Source organism: Bombus pyrosoma, linkage group LG6 (genome assembly GCF_014825855.1).
Source record: "Bombus pyrosoma isolate SC7728 linkage group LG6, ASM1482585v1, whole genome shotgun sequence".
NCBI classification, from domain to species: domain Eukaryota; kingdom Metazoa; phylum Arthropoda; class Insecta; order Hymenoptera; family Apidae; genus Bombus; species Bombus pyrosoma.
In genome coordinates, this window is record NC_057775.1 from 10,680,777 (window position 1) to 10,696,004 (window position 15,228).

A 15,228-nucleotide genomic window follows, 5' to 3' on the forward strand; every position below is an offset into this window, starting at 1 on the left:
CATATTAATATACGTATATGTATTTCTCTCCTTTTTAATATATATATATATTTATTATATATTAAATATTATATGTTTATAATATGAATATATAATATAATATTAAATATAATATTATTATATATTGTAATTACATTGATAATATAGACATTAATTATGTAATGTAATGCGTATAAAATATATCAATCGTGTTGAAATTCTTCGCCAATTAGTCATTCTGATGGTTTCATATTAATTTTCTTACTCGAAGTAATGAATAGATAATAAAATGCATTTTATTTTAACATATATTTAAATATGTATGTACTCGCTATCTTGTCATTTTGCAGTTATTTGTAATTCGTATGGAACAAAACAAGTGCAGTAGATGAGTAGGTAAGCAATATGAACCGGAAAGTATAAAGTGGTAGGTACGTAATGTGTGTAAAATTTCTATGAAATGGATATACAGCAATCAAAATTTAAAGTTTCTTGCGGTTATAATTATTGTACAGTTTAGATTTAATCATTTTTATAAATTCAGACAGGAACTTTTATCTGTTTCTACCAATTATGATATTCGAAACTAAACAAAATTTATTAAATGTAAAAAAATTGTAAAAAGTAAGATGTAAAAAATTATTAATAAAATTAATTGCAAATAATAAAATTTTGTCACTGTATGTTAAAAAATGCTACTATGCTTATGTAAGAAAAACTATAACTTTCTAACGAGGTGTTTAATATTTTGAAGACTTCAACATAACAAATTATCCTTACTGGTATTAAATTTAGTAGCTTGAAAGCCTTAGCATACAAAATTAGTCCATTAAAAAGTCATTATCACCTAGAGTGTGCCATGTTTCTTTCATCCCTTCATCGTTTCACTTTCCTAAATTGTTCAGGAACTTGATCCTCTAATTTATTTTGAATACTGTATTTTCCATTCTCTACCGTGTTATTTGACATAAAATAAACGGATAGTCTAGCTTATTCGTAATTAGCCATCTGACCAGCCATACATGTTTGCATAAAATACAGTTCCCTTCCTAAATTCTTCTAAGTTAATTATATATTTTCTTTGTTTTGTTGTGTTTTATATTTAGCTATACTATACTTCAATTTATTGAATTTTATAAACAAAATAGTAAGTAGTAAATTAGTACATATTGTTATTGTTTCATTTGGCTTTTTTAGATAACGAATGATCTTAAAAATGGTAGATCTAGAGTTTGTTTACAATAACGTAAATAGATATAGAATATTTTATCTATTACATTCAATTACACGTTGACAAGAATAGTTGATCACTTCAACTACTCTAATAAAAATTATTACAAAATATACGACTATCATATTATGTATATATATATTTTTATACTAACAGTTATATTACACCCCCTTGTAAAAAAATATTAAATTATAAAAGATTTCGATTTTAGACGTATTGTTTGACCTCTACCAAACATGGAAGCGCATACAAATCAGATGCCAGGCTATTTTTCAGCTTCTACGAAACGGATCGAGATAAAGTATACCCTATTTTCTTTCCTAAAAATTAAGCTCTACACCAGAGAAAACCCCATCAAAAACCGTTCAAAGTAGTTCTTATTTTTAGTAGTTTTAACAAGCAGTGATACAAATACAAACGAACAGACAAAAATTGCAAAGATGAGCTTTTTGAACTCCATAACTTATGGCTGTTCCTGAATGACGGATGTTTTATGTTGTTTATTCAATGTATAAACACAACCCTTCTACTGTTTTATTACGTATGTAGATTGTATAGATTAATTTTGAAGTTCAAAGTCACAGAATAAGCCAGCTTTTGTTTACGAATTGCCTGGTAAGATTCCAAGCGTTACAGTTGGTGCGCCTGCTTAATGAGCCGAGGGGCACGATGCGCGTGAACGTATGCGCGATGGATGGAGGCGCGTGTGTACGCCTCCTGTCAGAGCTGTCCGTCCGTAACGCCGCAGGACGAGTTGTCTCCGTAGAAAAGCCGCCTATGGTGGTAGTGGTAGCTCGCGAGTCTCTCGAGGGACCATTTTTTTTTCTACATTGCCCTACAGCTTTTCGCGCACAATCGATAGTCAAAGCGTGTGTGCCTCACGCGCCACGGCATATACACGTGTACGCGAATGGATCGCTGGTACACGTGCCTATCATCGTAGACAGGTGCAGATCCACGGTGGTTTCCTCTCCATTCTCGGTTTGCTGTCATAATTTTGTGCAAGCAAGTGAACAATGAACAATTCTTGGTTAGCAAGCGCAGGAATCGATGCGACCAGGACGTCTCAAGGAATCTTCGTCCACATACCTTCGAATGCATTGGTGATCTGGTGATTGATAATATGTGATTTGGATAACAGTTTGTTTCTCCGTATTATCTCTCTCTTGGTACACATCTCGTTCTTCTGGGTTGTTGTCATAACAGGTAAGCATTTATTTTTGTATTATTAGGCGTGTGATCGTTGACTTGCTTTTGTTTTGGGTTCCTCTTTGATAGTAAATTCGATTTACGATGTAAAGTTATGTTATATTTTCTTGTTAGGAAATTTTAATGGGCTCACTAGTTGAGAAGCAACACAACCTAAAAACGAGGGATGTTTATACATGATAATGATGTTAAAGAGTTGTTATATAGATGTTAAAGAGATTTTTTTTGTATTGATTGCTACATGGTAAAGTGAATAAATAATTCGAATAATTGGAAATTTATAAATTCTTGCATTTTGGTGCTGCAATTGAGAAACAATATTGGAAACGATACGACGTTAAAAACAATTTCACTGAACTATGTCAGCTAATTAATCAAATGTTAAGAAAGAAAAAGAAGTGTAGTTCATGTTTTTTTACGATGACACTTTTATCGAATACCTTGAACATTTTTACGTTATTGGATACTTGAGCGACCGATAAAATTACTCGAGTACGTGATCTTTTAATTATTTTTTTCATCTTCGCTGAAAATATCGTATGTTTATTATAAAACCATGAAATCGTGTTCTTTACAAAGCTTACTACATATAGGTAAAATAGTATGCTAAAAATATTCAAGTGCATAATTTAAATTCTCTGCCCAATCATCTATGACAACTAATTGAAAAATACAAATTATTATGTTGATCATAAAACAGAGATTAATTCACATCATTAAGTTGCTAGAATATAAAAGTTATTGATAAAACTATATATACTCTGTAATATTTATTTCATTATCGTAACAATTTATTAATTCTCTAACGTTTTTAAAAAAGTATGTCACGAATTCTTAATTTTACCCTCGAGTGAAATCCATGTCTGCCTTGCGTTTGATCCTGATTACTTGTACTTACTTAATTACCCACTTCGTTTAATACAATTTCTTTTATTTCGCGTATTATCTATAATATTAAGTAGTCGGTGAATTATCTTTAGTTTCTCATTAGATCAAGTGTCAAGGTAAGAAATACATTTTCTAGCGTGTTTTCAGTGATTTATCCGCGTAGTCGATAATTGACGCGGGTTAGTAACCCAAAGGTTTGCGTTTCATGAGTAATCGGGGTCGAAGTTCAGAGCACATACTAGGGTTATGTGAGCTCCAGATATTTATGAAATTTCATTATGCTAATTATTAGTACGGAAACAGGCAATGTAATTAACGAATTAATATACGCGTGAAGTGATAAGATCAATGCACGCAGTGTTCCATTTAAACAACCTTTTCTTAGATTAGCGAGGAACATGAATGTTTCGTGGAAAATAAGCATGTAACTTCGACGCCATAAGCGGCAGAAGGTCTTCTATTTCGTTGAAAATTATTTTCGTTGATTTCTATATATGACGTAACATTATAGAAACGACGAATAATTATATGCATGGCAGGAATTTTTCCGAAGATAAAACAAGAATATTATAATTAACAAGAATTAAAAAATTTGAAATTATTACGAAAGTTATATTACATGTAAATTATAACGTTTTGTTGATTAATTGGTTACCTGTGCGTTAATTCTCTTAATATCTTATTATATGGATATATTAGCGATATAATGAACCATTCATTCAAATCATTTCTGATCCTATGAAAAAGAACCCAATGTTATTTCTACCGAGAATTACTTGTACATAATTGAAATTTAAATTTTGTTGCTCGCTGTTCACTTTTATCCAGTTAAAGCACGACGACACCACATTTACATCATTGATTTAAATCCGACACTGAGTATTTCGCGCATGTACATACGTAGCTTGTTTTTCGTGTCACGTTCTCATTGTTCCGCGAAATACGCCATCGCGAATTGAACCTATTTTTCGGAGAGTGAGCTAACAGTGAAACGAGTACATATTTTTGTTTGTGTGAAGCGACATGGAAGTAGTTGATTATCGTGTGTTGCAACGATCTATTTGCAGTTGGTCGAATTTTGCTGATAGCGGAAAATCTAGTGGGAAAGCGAGATCTTTGCTGAGGATACAATTTTTATTTTTTTAGAATATTTTCGAATAAACGTTTTTGTTTATTTTCAATATGAAACGATTTGCCACTTTACAGCGAGATTGTAAAATCCATCAGTAAACCAAGTAATCGTGTTTTGGTTGTCAGGATGAAGGAATTGACAGACATATGGGCACATGCGGACTTAGAACTGAACGGACAATCCTGGAATGAAATTTTTAATAAATACTCTACTATGTTTGTACCTTATATATGTATACTAATAAATATTTGTATTTTTCTTATTTGCAAATCAAATGCCGTTAATTATGTGTTGTCATTTTCTCTCATGGTGTGAGATCTTAAAACAGAAATGGGTCTACATCCCTAAGAAATTATTCGGTAGCCGTTGAATGATTTAATTTTCATGTAAATTTCAGCCATCAAAATTCATTTAATATTTATATGCTTCATCTTGTACTCACATACAATATTATAATATGTTTTTACATTTTGATGAACATTAATAATGCTGTAGATGTATTGTAATGCTGTAGAAACGGTATTAAATTGTCATACATCTGTTTCTATACTTCTCATCATTATTCGCATAAAACAATAACAATTTTGTACCATATGTGCATATTCGTATATATACGTTGTGTGAGTGATTTTTCATAGAATCGTAGGATGAATTTTGCCGTGACATAATACGCATCACACTCGATTCTAATACGGTGTAAAGCTTTTATCCGATTGACTTCTTAACCAAAGTTGCCGATTTTATAAAGTTTCCAAGATGGTGCGACAATGAAACGAAAAGAAAAGCATACCTGATTGAGTACAACTACCTGTTATCGTCGAATGACTTTAGCACGATTTAGTACCGACATTTATGCCATTTTCTTCTACGCTGGAAAAATATCGATCCTCCTTAAATTATTTAATGACACCCTATGGTGACTCACAGTGATTGCCTCTGGGTAATTTGCTTAATTATGTATCGATTTATGTTCGCTATTCTACATCTGTGTAGTATGTAACTGTTACTACTATTCTGACCTATATACATATATTCTGATTATTATCCTGATAGTATCTGAATACGTATCGACGTTCACAAGAGTTTCTTTTATTATATAATATTATATAACATTTATTAATGTTATATAATAACATAGAATTATTCGAAGATTATTAAGATCAATTTCTAAGTTTACGATTCTGGATATTTATTTGATTCTCTGATTAAGATTTTACCGTCAAGGTCCTATTGAAAGTAACGAGGTTCTGGTGCCTTCGAGGTACAACACGCGGAAATGTGATTTTCGGGCCATTTTTCTTTAGGAATATATATAATGTCATATTTTGTTTATACTAGATTTGTTTTCACGAAAACGAGCTTATGTGCTACGACGAAGATATATTAATTCAGATGATTTTAAGTTTCAAAATTTCATTGCCAAAAATTTCATTGTTTCGAAATTGACACTTATTTTGTAACGACATAGTTGTAGTCGAAGACCAAATGTATTTTCTCTCTTACGTTTTTTAGTTATCCTCCTGTCTTCGTACTTCTTTTATCTATAGATGGACGTCTCTGACGGATAAGGAACACGAAGTAGGTGTCTAGAATAGTAGATACAATCTGTACACGTTGAAGTCATCAACACAGCGCTTAGAATCGAAAATTAGGTCAAATAGAATATCAGCAAGTTGTTCGAACGCTATTTGCACTGTCGGTTTAAGCGTACAGTGATTATAATTGTTTATACATTCAATTTTATTGTATCGAATAGAAAATACGCTTTTTACTATTGTTTTGGTAACAGCGTGACGTACCCTATCTATAGTGTAGACTTTTTAGCAGCACGAAGTATTATAATTCTACTTTATATACATAGCACTTAAGGTCAAAGAGATGCAAGTGCAATAACGTTATTTTCATATATTCGATAATTCGTAACACATTTGAATTTCAAACTCGATTTCCTCGATATCAGAAAAATGTCATTTGCATCCCTTTGGCTCTGGGTAGCTCATATTTCTTGCAAGATTACGGTTTTTAATCGTTCCGACGATATTTTAACCTTTAAATCGTAATATTAACTTTACGGGTTTAGATTCGTTGTTTCTTCAATTAGAATAATAATTAAAGCTTTTTGACCGCGTGACCTAATACTGTCTACTTGTTAATTTATTTATCCCGAATATTTTGCAGTTGTGAACAGCTGTACTTTATCAACATCGGATGGGAATAAATCAGAAAAGAAATAGAAGTTCAATGTGGAAACATTTATAATGAAACTGTTAATCTTCATGACGATTTTATCTTATTTTATGGAGACGACGAATTAGGATCAGGATGCTATACTAAATTTAAATGTCACAACGAAATTTTACGTAACTATTTATATTATTTCTGCCTAAAATATTTGTCCCGTTATTCGTATTTCTCCTGCAGAATTTTTCACTTAAACTTCAATATTGAAGTTCATTCTCCTTGATGCAGGAGAAGACCCGCATTTGCGATTAACCGTGACTTATAAAAGCTGCCTTTTAAAGGAGAGAGACTCGCGATGAATTAAAATTACGACATGAAAAGAGCACGTGCAGAGTAAACGACGAAATCGCCCAAGAACTATTACAACTACACTGTCGGCCAAAAGATTTATGTCATTTGCATAATTGCGCCAATATTTAATCTTCCGTTACGTTTCTTGTTCACTGAAACTTGTTCACTATACGGATCTTAAGGGCAATTATGAATTGTTTCTGCTCGCTTCCTTCCTAGATAATAAATAGCGAGCAACTTTTTCAATTAATTAAAAAATTCTTCATTTTTCTGAACATCTATGTTCCATGAATTGCATAGTGATCTCATGTTCTTCAAGAGATTACTCTGGCTGACTTTTAGGTGGGAATGTTTTTCAGTTAACTTGTAAAATTCTTAATTTTCTTTCTTTAACATTTTCATGCTTCGCCCATTCAGTTATCCCAGTGCTGAACTAGAAACTTTCAAAATTTCAATTTCATTTTCACGTTCCTCTGAGTCCTTCGAACTGCGTCCTACTGACCTTAAATTTTCTATTTCAATATCACAAAATCGTTTGAACCCATTTCTACCTATGAATAAAGATTTTTAACTTTTGATCGGGCAGCATATGATTTCGCTTTGTCGTCCGTTTAACGAAGAGCAATGATTCTGAGCTTCACCGATTTTTCGAACTTAAATAGTCGAGTAAAGCTTGATTCACACTAGCGATCATGGTAGGGTCAGATCGCATCAAGTCAAGTGCCGGTCAAAATCGTTCACACGTGATCCGATGAGAGCATTAGCGATGGATGATTCGGTCAAGTCAAATGAAAATCTGTTGACCGTGGCTTGTCGATTTGCTGACGATCAAGATCACGGTCAACAGTCGAAAACGAACATGAAGAACGTGATTGAATTTGTACGAAATTGCAACGTGATGTCAGTCCATGATTTCAGTCGCGAAAGATATCGTGACACACTGACAAAATGCAACTTTGGATCGGAATAGGGAAGAAATTTCAAAAAGAATCAAAATCTCAAGAATCAAAAATTTCTAAAAAAAAAAAAAGAAAAAAATGGAAGAGACTTGAAATGGATGTGATTGCGTCTGATCTTTTAGTGCGAATGTTTGGGAAAAATCTTAGATTTCTGATTGATCGTGATCTAACCGTACGTTTGACCGCTAGTGTGAATCAGGCTTTATTCTTTCGTTCGCTGCGAAAATCAGGTGAACAGAGGGCAACGTAATTTTTCTTCTTTTCACTCGCGTTTGCTGGTATTCTTCGATCTATACCTCTTCCTTGAAAGTCCCACTGGGCTATGATAAAAGCCCTGACGTCTGTCTTCGTTTGAAAAACGAATCGTTTAGCACAGTTACATAGCATATTGCTCCCAGAAGAGCGATGCTGCCTGAGAAATGTCTGCTTTTTGACAAGGTCAAATATCCTATTTTGTGTCCGACGTTAAATCGTGTCTGCTTCTATTCGCTTTTGAAAATCATTGGTGAAAATTTTCCAGATATTTTCAAACTGTTTGTTGATAATTCCAATTAACGAGTGTTATTGTCAATAGCAATAATAATCTTTTTTTCTATTGCACGAAACTATATAATTTAAATTGTACAGTTGGTACTCGAACTGCCAGCGCTTTAATTGTAAACAAAAAGATATAAAAAATGGTATTATGTAGTGTATCTTGTTATGAGGAGTTATTATATACACAGTGTTTTATAATACGTAGTGTAAATATTTCGTGATCACGTTTGATCGCCGAAGCAAATACAAATAACGTATATGTATATGAATTTTGAGAGTAAACTGTCAAACTGTTTCCAATGCAAATGTTTTGCGGCTGGTTATCAACGATAACTGTTTAAGCAGTTTCAGATCGTTTAGGAACTGCGCGGTTCGAATTTTCGAATCACGCGTTAAATGGAAAGTCACGTATTTCGTTTTGTTAAGCCTTAAACTGAACTTGACACGTGTCTAACAACAATTTGGTCGCTGATTGCGTGATTCTGTCGATAAATTTCAAGAGAGAATTTCAGACGCTGTATAAAATATATAAATTTTGTTCAGTAACTTTGTTAGCAGGTATTTAATGCTCAACTTGTTTTTCATTGTTTCCTTTAAAATATGTAAATATATGCGAGATTAGCTAGCAGTTTCAAATTTATTTTCCAGCTGTCATTCGAAATAATGAATTTTTACTATGCTAGTTTATTGTGGTAAACGGAGCAACATCATAGAAAGTAGTTTGTTACGGTAAAAATAGATATTTAAACTTGATCTTTTGTTTCAAGACCTTATCAAAACTTTGATAAATAGAAGATTGCAGTTAGATTTGTTTTCTGCAGGTAATATTGCTAAAAGATCGGGGAAGATTTGAGAAGAAAGTGAAAATTATTTAATATTAGCATACGTTATTATTTAATTAATTAATCAATTGTAGAATTATCCATTATTCGACCAAACATCTTCAAAGGCCGAGAAAAAAAGCATGATTTTCACCAAACAATATTTAATAACATCCATAAAGTGGCAAACTTAAATTCTATTTTACATGTTAGATTATTTCGCGGAATGAGTAGCGAGTGAAAGAGCGTGCAAGTATGAAATTCAGGATGGGACGACTTTATCGGTGCCGTCTTCTTGGATAGGAGTTTCTCCAGTTCCTGAAAATATAATCTACAGGATTCAGTGAAACGTCAGTCGAAGTTGTAGAAGCTTTTATAAATTCACTAGCCGGCAGTCAGTAACTTTTGTACCGCTTTGCCTACCAAAGTTCCCATTATACCTCCTCTTCTATTGTGGATCGTCTTCTCAATTTCGTGTTCAAAATTCAAGATGCTGAATCGATTCTAATATCCTTTCGTTCGCGAAAGCACGATGACGTGAGATAAGTAATTTCATTAAAAGTATATCATTTACGGCGTCGCGGTAGTAGGTTTATGTAAAAGTATACTTTTATAGATCTTTCCGAAGCACGATACGCTAAATTATATTGTCAATAGATTTCTCAGCGAATTACATAAAGGAATTTATCAAAACAGACTGTCGGTCTATCTCGTACGATGTGCAGGAATTTTCCCTGTAAGAAATATGAATTAACGTTATTTATACGAAAGGAACGCGGTTTATAATTTTCGATATTGGAAAAATAATATTCCCTTTAAATAATATCTGTATCATTTTCTTAATAATATTCGAAGAGATACATATTCAATTTTTCTTTAATTTATCTTATATTACACTTTTACCCTATATCTTATACTTTCAATCTTTTCACTGTAACGTTAAATTACAAATTATTATAAAAGGTCAATTTCTTCGAGATCTCGATTACTTTTCATTTCACGAGAAAGGCTATGAAAATACCGTGAATGAATATCAGACATTCTATACGAAATAATGTTAATTATTTTTCTGAAATATAAAAGTTTCGTTATAGAATCAGGGTGAGTATATATCGTTTCAAGAACTGGCTAATGTTAACAGTTCTAATACGTTGAACAGATAAACATGACCGATCGAAAAGTCGGTTGGTCATCAAGGTTATAATCATCTTTCATTTATTTAACTCGATTTATACGTGCCTGTTATTACACACAGCTAAAACATCGTGTCTGTTGAACAATAAGATTAGACTTGACTGGGAATCACAATATAATGGCCACACATATAATACATACATATATATGTATATCACTCGTTATCATTAACGACGCTTATCTTACGTAGGTATCGTTTTTATTAGGAAAATTACATGAAATCGCTTTGTCGTTGATTTCTAAGATGCAAAGTATTTGCTCTTTGATATCGGTTCAGAAATAACGTACAATTTTCCTGCTGTAATTGAAATTATGTAATGTAACGAATAATGATATTAACGAGAATAATTTTGAAGCAAGTTGATTCGTTAATTTGAATTTCGTTGCTGTTGCCTTTGGAAATGTTTTGTCGTCGCGTTCTTTAAACTTTGTGTTTCTTGCTTCGTGTTTAACGCCGTCTTAGCATTTGCAAGGACAATGAATAAGAACCATGAATAATTCAAACATGTTCAGAACACTTCGATAGCAATTGTGCCCATACAAAATTCAAGGATTTCCTTTGCCAAGCTTCTGAATTAAGAGATATACTTGCAGCGATACTTTATTACTCGTTATTATAGCGTTACTCGAGATAAAGCAAGTGTTCACTGACTGACTTATAACACTATCTTATATAGTGAGTTAGAGTTGTTTTACATAATTGCATGTTTTCATTCATTCGCAATTTGAATATATTTATTCCTACATGAACGCATGCTTGGTTTCATTCATACTTTAACATTGTACTTTTCTAGTATACACGAAATTTTATTTACAGTTGTCCACAATATAAATTCCAGAACGAATACAAAATTGATGTTTATATAGTGATTAGGATCTACATTTTAATTCCATTCAAATAGAAAAATATTTCTTTACAATTAGTGATAGAAGAAAATGCTTGTTACGTTAGATTAAATATTTTTCTATTAAAATTAGAAAGTATTTAGCGTTTCGTGTGTTATATATATTAATTAATATATATTAATCGATATAATTAATAATTAATATATAAATTATTATATATAACACATGAAGCGCTAAATACTTTCTACTTTTGATATAAAATATTTAATCTGACATAACAACGATTCACTTATACACATATGTATGTTAAATTTTGAAAAATTGTTCCATTCCTTTAACCCATGAAAGATCAAGCATTAATCATAATTTATAAATACTTCAGTTTCTCTTGATTTTATGAAATTGTATAATCTAAATGGAAAACACAGTGACGTAAAAAACATTAGTCGAATCCTTGGAATTTCCTTTTAATGTCGAAATATTAAAAAGCAGAATTCGATAACGTAAATTAATTGGCAAATAAATCGTCAATAAAATATCGCGTGAACTCAACGTTGAGTTATTATCACTGATGGCTTGAGGATAATAACCAATACAGATAGTAATAGTGATACGTAGTATTTCATCTCATACTTCGGCCAAGAAGTAGCAACTTAGTCACGATAATGATAAAAAAAATTTGTATTTCAATCGTAAACAGTATTTATCGGTTTGAGTCTATAAAAGTAAATCTTTCGAGATAAATTCGTCTAATTCGAAAATTTATTAATATTATTTTACTTTATTAAAAAATTTATTCATAGAAGACTATTTTCCTTTCCGCAAATAGCTAGATTTTCATGTATCATCATTAATTTGTCACTCGATAATTGCCGGATAGTTGGCCATTTAATTAACGGAAATCGGGTATGTTTTGTAAAGCTGCATCCATGTCGGAATAAACACCAGCTAATAATCGATACTTTTAAAACCGCGACAATGCATTCTCTCTCGTTTTCCCCTTTCTCCACATGCACTCGATAAAAAGTACATCTGGCTAATATATTTCTTTCTATTCCTTGGTGGAGATAAAAGAAGCTAAATCTGTAAGCAAATCTGAAGCGACCTGAATAGAAAATACGATTAAAGAAGGAAGGGGATCATTTAGCATGACGACTCCACATCGATCATTGATAGACGTCGATATAAATCTTGGGTACTATAGTTATTTATTGGAAAGCAAGGGAAGGGCAGCTTGTCACGAAACGTTTTCAGTCGACGATGTTTCGTATTCCGTTTCCTAAGCATCAATTTTCAATGAGCGATTTCAAGATATATTGGTCGAGCCTTTTCCTTCGCGAACTGAATACACACACAGCAAACGGAATATGTAATTTTCGCAAATATATAATTCGTGTAAGTTATCAAAGTTACTTGGATTTTTAATTCAAAATTCAGAAGAAAATCTATGATAAAGCTTTGTCATCCGGAAATTTAATTTCTAAGAAAGTCGAGCTCGAAAATTCATTGCTCGTCTATGTAAAAAATGTTATTCTATATTTTCTTCTTATTTTAGTCGCTGCTAAGAAATAGTCGCGTTATACGTAGCATGGTAAATCGATTTGTAGATGAAAGGAGAAGCGATGACTAGATGTTTAATGTTCCTAATGTACTTCGCTAACGATCCCATGCTGCGCGTAGCAAATGGTTTCCTCTTCGAACACATCACGGTCGAAGGGTTAAGATTATGGGGATTATGGTCTGATTGAGTGGCGTTTGAAATTGTTCTGTCATGGATGCTAGACACATGGTAATAACGTTTCGTATCGATGATACGTACTGATATAAATTATCTGATTATTGCGTTACGGTATTAATGAACAATAGGTGGCAATGTAGGTCGAAAGGTATTTACACAGTTATGATCGTGTTGATGGTGTCTTCTTGTTCTTTGATAAGTAATTTTGCATTTCGAGTTTATGGTAAAATCGTTAATTTCGTAAACTATGCTTACGTCAAATAGATTATGCTACATGTGAAATATTTGACGTTAGAGCAAAATACTTGTACAAGGTATAAGATTTGTGTAAACTGTACATTATCAAATTTGTAGGTCATCAGAATCTGTAGAATGTAAAAGCTGCGGAAAATAGGATTTATTAAATCCGAAGCTAAAACAGAATCAGGATTTTATGGGCTACAGATTTCATAGGTCGTAGGATTTATAGGTTACAGGATCTGTATATCAGATTAGAAAATTTGTAGAATGTCGAATTTATTATAGCTGTTATAATTTTCTGTTGTTAAACGTGTTATAGGATGGAAATCGATTACGTAAATCGAGATGATGATACCTGCTAAATTTACGCTATAACGACTCTATTTTTGTCAACTCCACACGGTATTGATCATTTCCATGAAATGTCACAATATCTAGTTTGTTAATGTGCCATCGATTATGAAATACCTTTCGCGCGTTCGTTATTGCGGACGTTTTGCACTCTGTTAATCACCGCATTGCACGCTTTTTCGTTATAATATCATGTAATTATCCAAAGATTATATAATTTTCATTTTCTATCGTATCGATTAAAGAATTTGTGGATAATCTTTGGGATTTCATAATTCGAAGTAGTAAGTAACTTAAAGTACAAAGTAGAGAATTAAAAGCAATTAATTTACTGTATCGTATAGTTAAGTTGTTCATTGACGTTCGAGCAGATAAAATTGAAGAAACTGTCGTATCGTTATATGCAAATGTACAGAATTCGTTATCACCTGTAGAGGTAAAACTGTAGAGGCTGTAGTAGTTAAAACATACCTGTTAATCTTTATGTCTAACGTGCGCTTAAAAAGTTTACGATCCTTCGTAGAAGACGAATACAAGAAATATATTGGATTGCTAAAATAAAATATCATCTCAGTTTCGTTCATTTAAAAATTGTACCAGTCTATTGGCGAGTCTAAAGACGGCGGTTCTGTATGAAGAAATAAGTCGGAAACGTGGAATAAAATAGTTTCGTGCGATGTTGAATCATATATGACGAAATGGGGCAGTAAATATAATTTCATAAAAAATTAATAGCTATAATAGGTGATATTATGTAATAGAATAAACATATAATGGAATAGAAGACATTTGCGACAATTCATAAAGTAGTAAAATTATCATGCATATAAATATTTAGTATCGTGTATATGTTCTTGGAGGAATTTCGTGGTATGTTCGTTTAATAATTTGTAATACAATTTTTATTGCCTTTGTTCCTATAGTAGATAAGTCCCCGATAAGAAAAACTATTCTCTTGATGTATCGCAGAGTTAGATATTCTTTTACGTCACTTGTTGTCAGTGGGTGATTAAATAACTGACACGAAATGGCTATCTCCATCATTGGTTACACGTTATTTCTGCATTTTATATTCTATATTGCTTAAATATGTGTTAGCCACGTAGGTTATTTATTTTACAATGAAATTTTAAACCACTGAACTGGAATAAAAATAGAACCATTAAATGATCTACAAGGCGTTCCACGTAACCAGGGCAAATTATAACGCTGAAACAGTGAAAGATAGGACAAAATTTCATTAGACGTAGCAGTTTTATGCGTCATCTGTACCTTTGGTGCAATATTCTTTTATGGCGTACAGATTGTTGGAAAGAAGCTTTATATCCCTTTTTTCGCTTAAAAGCGCGTATTTTCTGAATAAAAATAGCTTTTAAAATTAATTATATCCTTTATATTATCGCTGGTCACATAATGAGATTGTTGCACCTAATAAAATAATTCATCAGATTGGAAAGATTTATTGACCTTTTCTTTTTTCAAAAGCGAATTTTAATCGAGTAGTTTTAGTCTATATGGAAGAATGGGTTGGTCAGTGAATTGTCCTAGAATTTCGAAGTTCACGAGTTCGT

At 32.1% G+C, this 15,228-nt stretch overlaps 1 protein-coding gene across 1 annotated transcript in view; it reads left to right on the forward strand.

Moving 5' to 3' along the window:
• Positions 1–1,952: 1,952 nt before the first annotated feature.
• LOC122568821 (potassium voltage-gated channel subfamily KQT member 1-like) overlaps positions 1,953–15,228 on the forward strand; it is a 32,456-nt gene continuing 19,180 nt past the window's right edge. The window contains exon 1 of the mRNA XM_043729020.1: positions 1,953–2,416. The gene's annotated coding sequence lies outside the window, so the exon portion shown is untranslated. The remainder of the gene's footprint in view (positions 2,417–15,228) is intronic.